This window comes from Ips typographus, linkage group LG9 (genome assembly GCF_016097725.1).
Source record: "Ips typographus isolate SLU linkage group LG9, UJ_Ityp_2.0, whole genome shotgun sequence".
Taxonomy (NCBI): Eukaryota; Metazoa; Arthropoda; class Insecta; order Coleoptera; family Curculionidae; genus Ips; species Ips typographus.
The window spans coordinates 6,272,740-6,282,312 of record NC_138430.1 but is presented as its reverse complement, the minus strand read 5'-3'; the positions used below and the strand labels follow the sequence as shown (position 1 = coordinate 6,282,312).

Genomic DNA, 9,573 nt, shown 5'->3' with positions numbered 1-9,573 from the left:
CATCATTCATATGAGATGTGTTTTGGACGTTTCGCTAACTAATTAGGTTCATCTGGCAAGCGACTCGCAGGAAAAGTTAGTCAAATTAATTTAATAAGGCTTACATATACAAGCGTTGTTTCCATTTATTTTACTACGCCAACGCCAAGCTTAGATTATTTAGATGATGTGGAACTTTTATAAAGTGCTTTTGTTAATTAAAATGGGGATCAATCAGTCCCTGAAGCTTCGAGCATACTAAATATATGTGTGTCTGTGTGGGGATTGTGTAAACTTTGAACTAATTAGAGTTTGATTGCACAATCGCATTTAATTGACTGTCTTTCGGGACAAGGAGTAATGATCATCGCTAAAATGTCGACAACAACATAAAAGTAACATTATATTCGGAATTAATTGGGCGGCCTCAAAAATAACTAATTAATTACTTGCGTCGAGCAAAGTAACCTAATCTAATTCCCCTCCTTTAATAATACAACTACATTACCTCCATTTCATTAGTCTTAGCTTCAATTAACTCGAACAAGAATAACACAATTCTGCCTTTCGTTAAAGTTACCCATTTAGAATCCCTACATTTCCTTTCTAATTTGAGTTTCAAACTGTTCTCATTTAGCAATAATTAAAAGTCGCACAGTAACTTTGAGCTCCTTAATGAATCCTCCAGGTAACGGCAAGGAAATGACATAACAAAAATGCTTGTTCTGGAAAAGTAGGCACTAATTAGACCTGTACCTAATTATCTCTAACTTAATTAAATATAATACAATGGAGAATTTTGCTTTAAACAAAAGCGAAGCATTCGAAACTTGAAAGTGGAAGCCACAATATTGTCGATTCCTCTTGTTGATTTAGCTTTTATATCTGGGAACAAATACGCGTGATGATGAAATACGCCGGATGAGAGTTATCATTCCGTCTGGAAGAGCCTATGAGCTTCTCAAACAAATTCACCTGGAGTTTTATTATTTAACTACAATCAAAAAAGTCTGTTACTACAAAAAATGTGATGATTAAAAAAACGTTTTGCGTGCAACTATATTTCAATTACTGGCATCATTACTGCTGCGTTATTAATTTATTGGCAACACATTATCGTATCTGATAAGGAAAAATACTGTGTCGGATTAAAATACATCGCCTTGAAGTTAATCAAAGTCGCCTGCTATCAGTTTAAAGTACGTTTAGATGTGATTTATGTGGAAACGAGAGTAATAATAGTGTTTAAAATACTAGAAGAAAACTTCTCACAAACTGTCAGAAATAGCAAAAGTAAATAACAATATACGGTGTTTGCTTTTGGTTACGGTCCCTGGTTATCTTATCTATCAGGAAATGGTAGTCTCGCTTTGCAACACTATCAAATTAGATGATAAGTGGTACAATTACTATGTTATAGATCCAAAGCAAATAACTATTTGAATTATACATAAATTGGAACAAAAATTGAAAGATTTATTCGGTATATAGTTAGGGTAGTAATAAGTAGTTAGTAATAAGGTTCTTTGGTAATAGTAAATGGTACCCACTAACTCGGACGAAAGCCGGCTGTTTAAGACATCTTATAGTTTGCCAGGACCACCAGAGATGGACGAGCTCACGAAGAAAGAAGAAATGGAGGACAAGAAGAGCGCCAGAAGAGCCCCTCCGTCAACGGGGGCATTCTTTTCCCAGGACAGAGGATGCCGATGCAACTCTGGGAACTTCCCGAAAGGAAAAATTCCTGGACTTGTAGCGACTTCCTGGGATGGGAGGGTAAAAAGCAGTAGTCTTGCTTGAGAGCCATCTATATCTGAGGCCGCATTCCCTGCCAAAGAATATTGGCGGCGTTAAATGGTTTATAAGATGAGGACCGCAACTTTCCCAGAGACCTTCCCCACGGGTGGCTAGAATTTTGTTCTCAAAATCTGGGTAGAACCATTCCGCAGTTAACCCGGTGCTAACTGGGCTCTTACTGCACTCCTGGCACTTTCCCCCGCTTTGCCTACGCAAAAGAAGGAAAATCATTCCCCACTCATCTGACCCTAACTCCTCCATCAAAGATGGACGAGCTGACGAAGAAAGAAGAAATGGAGGACAAGAGCGCCAGAAGAGCCCCTCCGTCAGCGGGGGCATCCTTTTTCCAGTACAGGGGACGCCAATTAATGCAACTCTGGGAACTTCCCGAAAGGAAAAATTCCTGGACTTGTAGCGACTTAAACTAAAAGCCAAATGATATGGGCGATAGCAGCAGACTCTGTAGACAAGTAACGTTAATACGAATGCAAAAAACTACAACTAATTAAGTTGGTCGTTCGTTTTGAAGCTGATTACGTAACGTAATATAATCCACCCCGAACAATATCCCGCTCCAAATTTAAAGGTACATTTTCTGTTATGAAATTACTCGATCAACTTAATTAGTAATCTGTTAATTAAATGCATCATGGGCTCGCATCGGAGCTGCCACTTCAAGGTATTGCAGAACAATTTCCTATATATCGTTAATTAGAAACGGCGTTTGTAATTAGTGGAGCCGGCGAGCGCCGCATCGATTTTTGCAAGTATTGCCGCTTCATGAAAACGAGCGGCCACAAAGGGAAGGGAAATTAATAGGGGCTTTAATTTATTTTAAAGAGGGCGTGTGTTATTAAGCCCTGCAAAATTCTACTCTGGAACAACATTTTTCCGTCCTCTTCGACTTCATTGTGACGTGGACTCTTCATCGAATAAATGTTCGGTTAAAGTGACTTACCAACTTTGCCAGAGACCATCAAAGTCACTAATTGTCAGTTGAGGATTGTTGTTTTTTTTTGGCTGTTTCGTTCTATTGTTCTACACTCCGTGTCATGCTATCCTATATAATTACTATTAGAAAGACCACGCCCATTGTGTCAGTTCAGAGAGCTAAAACCTGTTGTTTGTTATAAAATAATAAATCTCCACAATCACCCGCCTTTGATTTTTTTTCTTTAAAATATTACTTTTTCTTTGTCATTATTAATAAAATAAACATTTAAGATTACCCAATTTATCTTATTTTACTATTATTTGATAGTGTACAGCGTCGTGTCCACTTTTTGTTAAGACTTCTAAATAGTGTGCTCAATTTTTGTCACTTACTTAGTATGTATGTTTTAGATACCTCAAAGGCTTCGAATTAGTTTATGCAGCTTAAATGGTTACTACATACTAAGATTGTCTCTCTTTTTTAAGTCGGTGTAGGGAAATTACCACAGAGGAGAACATTCTCAGTTACAATAGAGGCTATTACACAATTAAGTAGACTGATTGGCCCCCATGACCTCCAGACCTCAATCCACTAGATTTCTGTCGTAATTTACTATCCATAGGGTTTCAAAAATAATGAAATGACGGTATTTGTTCAGTGTGATCCTAGGTAAGGGTCTTTTACCTGAATTGAACATTGTGATGGTGTTAGGTACTTTTGCTGTTATTTTTCTTTGTTTGGAACGCTGCATCTGTTGAAACCACTGTCTGTATTATTTAGTTTTCTCTAAGTGTATAGTCCGTGCAATTTAGATGGAGAAGTACTGCGAAATCGATAACAATACATTTCTCATAATTCATTAATGGACGCAATTATACGATTAGACCCCACCGCTAAACTCACCCTTGCGCCGCTCTCTAAGGGTAGAGAGAGAGAAGCCTCGTCTAGTCTACTTGAACAATTCACAAATTGCTTTTCAATATAACTCTCCCTCGAAAGCTCGAAGCTCGCTTTTGGCTGTTCTCCTCGTTCGTTTCGTATAGTGTAGTTCGGTTTCGTTCAGTTCAGTTTCAGTTTTCAGTAGTAGACCAACAGCTTCGGTTGGTTGTGTGTCGGAGCTTTTACTTTTCGTCACGAGTGAGTTCGTTAACGCTCGGAACTGGTTAGACGGTCTCTCTGCTGCTTTTCAAATGAGTATTTTGTCTGGCGTCCTACGTTTGCTGGTTTTATGAAGCACGCTCGAAATGCGTTTTTAATTTTTAGTGTTTGGCTCGCACTTTTCGTAACAGAGAAAAAAAAAACACCACCACACTCTCGCTTAGTCCTCGCAGTGTGTTCGGTCTTCTCGACAAAGATGAATTTTAGTGATTGTGTGTAGTAAGCCAGTCGGGTCAGTGATGTGAGTAGTTTTCAACACGGTTCGAAGCCAGTGCAGTAGTTAGGAGTTGTACAATTCGTTTACGACTTTTGTTACCGAGGTTTTACTCCTCACACAAGTACGTTCCATTCATTTTGTTATATTACTAACCATTTAGTTTTATACACAACACTAACAATGACACGTTTAACCTTTAACACGTCCAGATAATCACCGTGACGTTTCTCGACTAGTGATTGTTTGGGTCCGGTTGCCATGGTAAAGCTTTTGACAGAGCGGTGAGTAAAACTACTTTCCATCACTAGAGAGAAAATCTCAATCAAAAATTTCTTTATTTTAATGATGATTAATATGTAACTTGTATTACATAAAAAGATATAAGTAAAAAAAAAACAACCATTATTATCACACACTCAGACTAAGACCTTTGTTTAGAATGTAAGCAATTATCAAATATCAGAAGAACGCCATCTTTCTTTAACCATTATACAAAGTTTACATGTGCAGCATTTGGGTAAATTTCAATACAGTGGGTAGTTTGTGATTGGTCAAAAAAAGCAGCTTTCAGCTTTTTTGACTAATCACGAACTAGACACAATTCTGTAATTTACGCAAATACTGCACATGTCTACTGAACATAATGCCAATTTTTTTAAAACTCGTCTTATAAAACATCAACTTTTTGTCTAATTAAGGTTGAAAATCCACAAAATATGTGGATTGGATCCACAAAACGGGGAAAATCGACATTCAAGTATGAACATAATAAAGCTCTAATTGATAATAAGTCCCCTATTGAAGTGGCAATTACAATACGGCCCATTTTACTGACTTTCATGTTTTAGGGATTCATTTAATTGCCCATTGTAGTACAGTAAGGGCATTTGTTTGCCCTATTGTCTATAAAATTAGACAGGCGATTTGAAATTAATTCTACTTTTATTTAAAACCCACAAACTCTATTTTTCAATAAAGCAAACATTTTTACTGAATTGTTTTTTAATAAACAAAGTTTAACCAGAGGCTGTGCTATAATTTTTAAAGACTAATCCGGAAGTCCAATGGCTCCATAATGTACACCTAATTGGTCGTAATTAGCACTATATTCAAATAATTTCAATAGACACTATACAACGAAAACCTGTTTTACACGCTTCCATATTTCAGGGGACTCATTTAATTGTCTATTGTAAATGGGCATTTATTTGCATTATTACCAGTGAGTGCAATTGCGAAGGTCAATGATTTAGGATGCCCTAAAGAACCATGTTTATACGCCAAAAATTCACAAAACTTTGCAATTACGATGATAATATAGAGTTAATTTCTGACCCAACCATCACATTGACAGTAAGAAGTAAAACGAAAATGATGTATGTATTTCGAAAATAACAACAAAAAAATCTCAAGTATATGGAAACCACAATCGGTATCAAGATTTGGGTTATCATTATAATTTATGAGGATCATCGTCATCTAGATGTTCCAAACCGGTTACACGTGCAACAAGGACAGCAAGTATGTTGAAGAAGTCCAAAGGATGGAAAAGAGAGAGAGAAAAAGAGAGAAGACGTGTGGAAGAGGAAATGGCGCACAATCGCGTGGGTTGGAGAATGCGATTGGGAATGCAGCACGTAGCCCTCTAATTGCCGGACCAATTATTAATCGTCGGGGATTAATTCAAAAATAAATATACAATATTACCTATATAACTAGTTAAAAAAAAAACGAAAATTAGTAACAACTTTTGTTTTGAATTCCATAAAAATACCCTAAACAAAAGGAGAAACTTAAACCAATTTCAAGTTTCGTATGATAAACTGAATGATAAAATCCAGCAGGAAATGGATAATTAGTAAGACGGGTTGCTTTTAATTGCCCATTGTTATATGCGCTCCTATGCATTTTAATTTGTTCAAATTTAATCAGTTGTAAAAAGAGTTTTTTTCGAGGTTTTTTTAGTCAATTTGTCAAAGTTTTTATAACAATAATGCTGGCAATTGAAACACAATTTATGTCCTATTTTAAGCCGCATATTTTCCATTTGCTTTTCTGTTACTATCCTAGAAATAATCACCATTTTAATGACAAATGTTAATAGGGCGTTTCCTTTTTCTTATCCAATTTACATGGGGAGCAATTAATAATAATTGGACCCACAATTAGAAGGATACGTGTCACGTTTCACTGTTATTCCCTAGTTCCTTCCTTCCATGAGGACAATGTAGCTCTGTCTCGTTAGTTACCCTTGTTAAACTGATGTCATCCTTCTCTAATTAGTAGGAGTATTTTAGTGTTGTGTATGAAAAAAAATTTGCCAATGCAATTGCAACACAAAATACTAAGAAAACACAATCTAGACTGAATATCGACATGAACAAGACATTATATGACGTCACTGGTTACCTGGAGAAGGGTTGAAACCGCTTCAAGTTTAATTAACATCGAGGTAACAACTGACGAAGGACGAAGAAAAAAAAAACTACAACAGTTTCATTATAATAATTACCAAAGTGATTATGCACAGTGAGGAATTAAATAAAACAATGTTTCAAGGACTACTCGTTTCTCGACAATTATTCAATCCAAGGTACCCATAAATCGTTCAGTACCACTTTGTCTTGTGGCGGAAATGCCAGTTTAATAAGCGCTTAACCTTTTTGCTGAACCCGTTCGCATACCTTTGGCGAATCAATCCAGATGGCTCTGCAAACCGTCCTGGAATAATTTAAATGTCAATTGTCAACCGGATTAAGGCTAACCTGATTGGTGTAAACTTGAAATGTAAATTTTTGCAAAAGGTTTTATTTAATTAGAGTGAGCGGAATGTTATGTTGTTTGGTGCCACTGAAATTCCTTAAAATATGCGCCAAAAATTAGCTTAATTCGATTTGTTGGGTTTATCCACCGCCTACTATACTAGAAAGTCTATTAGAAGGTGTTTGTCAAAAATTCCAATATGGCGGAAATAGTGGTGACAGTTTGCGTTTGTTTGTATTGTGGAAATTGAGTTTTTTGAGGATTAGATGCATTTTTACGGTTCAAAATCAAAACTTGAGGTTATTTGCGTAAGACACTTTGAAGTGGGATGATTTTACTCCAACACTATACTCAATGGTAGGTACAAGTGCTTTCTAGTACAGTAAATTTATTAGGTACTTGTTACATGCACAGGTATGTGAGTTACATTTTAAAGCATCCTTCAATGTGAGAGTAACAAAAATAATTTTGAATGAATGTTCTTGGTAATAACATAAGAACCATTTACCAATTTTGCTTACGTAGTTTCAAGGATTTACAGATTTTCTTACATTGAACAGTGTTTAAACTAGTTTGCTTTGTGTTGTACTTTCCAGGACAAATGTTCTAACCAATTTGTTTAGGCTGGACTTGATTGTGTATAAAAAAGCTCTATCTATACATATCTGGATCAGGAATGAACCTTTTTTTGATTTTTCACTCACAACTTGCAATCAACTACACGAAACAATTAAAAAAAATATATTTTTTACTGCGGCCCCATTCGTTTTCAAGCCCTATGGAGCGAGAAGAGCGTTTTTAATGTCACGATGACGTAATTTAGCAACAACAACTGTCAAATTACGTCATTGTGACGTCAAAAAAGCTCTGCTCGGTCCATGGAGCGTGAAAACGAATGCATACGTTTGTGTATAAAACAAAAAAGTGACATTTTAGGATTTCTAGTATAGAGGGCGGTGGTTTATCCCGTTATACGGACCTATTTTCTGTCACATGTCATATTTCCCTTTTAACGAAACTTTTTGACAGTTGTAGAACAGAAAAAATAATATCATATCTTGTACACATAAAAAGGTTGACCATTATCCAAATACATTGCGACTTATTTCTTTTTTTGGTAATTTCTTATTTGGCCAGCCTGAAAATGCAGTAAAAGTATACGTTGTGCCAGAAGAAAAACCGATCGACAATAAAAAAGGTCGTATTTTCTGGCCCTTACAATTTATTTCAGTATTACGGCCCTCTGGATAGGTCTTCATCAACAAAAAGCAAATTGTCTATACATCAAATAAGGCCCCCTTTTTATGAATTTAGTGTAAAAAAATCTCTCTCTTGACTGGAAACCACTGTCACTCTAAAGAGAAATTTAAGATACGTCGACCTTAATAAGATTCATTATATACTTCATTAAAAAATGAATTATAATGGAATACATGGTAATGACATTGAGAATTAGAGAGAGAGAAAACCAATTAGGATGAAAGTGGAATTCAAGGTAACATTTTCACACTTCTTCAGTTTTCCTAGTGAATTGACGAAGCTAGTTAATTAAAATCTATAATTAACTGCCTCAGTTATAAATATTTGCTCCTCAGACACAGTAAAATTCGGAATTATTGTGTAATAAATTTCCATGCCACAAAATTTAAAAATAGATCGCGCCCGAGGAAATGCTTTATAATAACGTGTTTCCAGAAAAATTTTCACTCCACTGGCCGCAAACTTGTGTTTGTATTTGTATTTATACGTCGATATTAAAGTTTTTCAAATTCTCCATTAATACTGTGTCAGTTTTTTTTGGAAAATTAATTAGGAGTTAGTAATTATAATCATTAGCATATTATCAGATGATCAAACGAGGTCATCGAACCACCACTTTGAGATTTCACTTCAAGATAATACAACATGAAAAAACATTAGAGGTCATTTTAATGGACTAACTATTTGTGGTGACTGTCAGGGTATAAAGATTGACGGGTAGGGGCAACGTAAATTCGATTTTACTCCCCGGAGAGCTCAAGTTAACTCCCCTCTCCTCTCTTAATTCATCCAAAAATGGAAAGGAGACGTTTTATTCCCCTAAATTAGCGAAACCTGGACCCCAAGTGTGACTCAAGTGTTCGTTATCCCTATATCCAACTTTGACTCGAGTTATTTTTAGTGTTGAATTTCCTTTTTGGCGACTGAATGAGTCGTTATTAAAGTGACAGCCCGTATTATGGAAATAGACTAATTTGTATAGGTCTAATTAGCAATGTCCACATAATTTATAATTTTAACTATATTTTGCCTGATAAAATTTGACTGTATAGGTAGGAAATGTTCTAGAAGTTTTTTGTCTATTATTGTAAATATTGTTAGCTTGATGTATTACATCAATTAACACAATAAATCCCTCAGAGAGGTTGAAAATAATTTAAATTTCCTGCACTTCCTTCATAAATATATCGGTCTCTCTAGATACGTTTTTTGAATCGTTCCAACCGGTTAGACCACTTCGAGTTACATAAATGCAGGACAAGCGCCTTTAATTAAAAAGGAATGAAAAGGCGTTATTAAACGACTATGAAATTCGTTTGGGGTTTTAGGGCGTTTTAAGTCTGAACCATAAATATTTTGAACTGAAAAAATAGCCAAAATGAACATATATTACTCGATTAATATTATAGTTCTATAGCAAGATTTCCATCAGTTTAATGGCGGAGTGGCTTAATGTAACTCTCGT

At 35.6% G+C, this 9,573-nt stretch overlaps 1 long non-coding RNA gene across 1 annotated transcript; it reads left to right on the top strand.

The window, feature by feature from the left end:
- Positions 1-3,960: 3,960 nt before the first annotated feature.
- On the top strand, positions 3,961-5,832 carry LOC145733480 (uncharacterized). The gene is made up of 3 exons (XR_014179219.1): positions 3,961-4,206; positions 4,295-4,366; positions 5,569-5,832. It is a non-coding gene; the product is annotated as an uncharacterized LOC145733480 (long non-coding RNA).
- Positions 5,833-9,573: the final 3,741 nt, after the last annotated feature.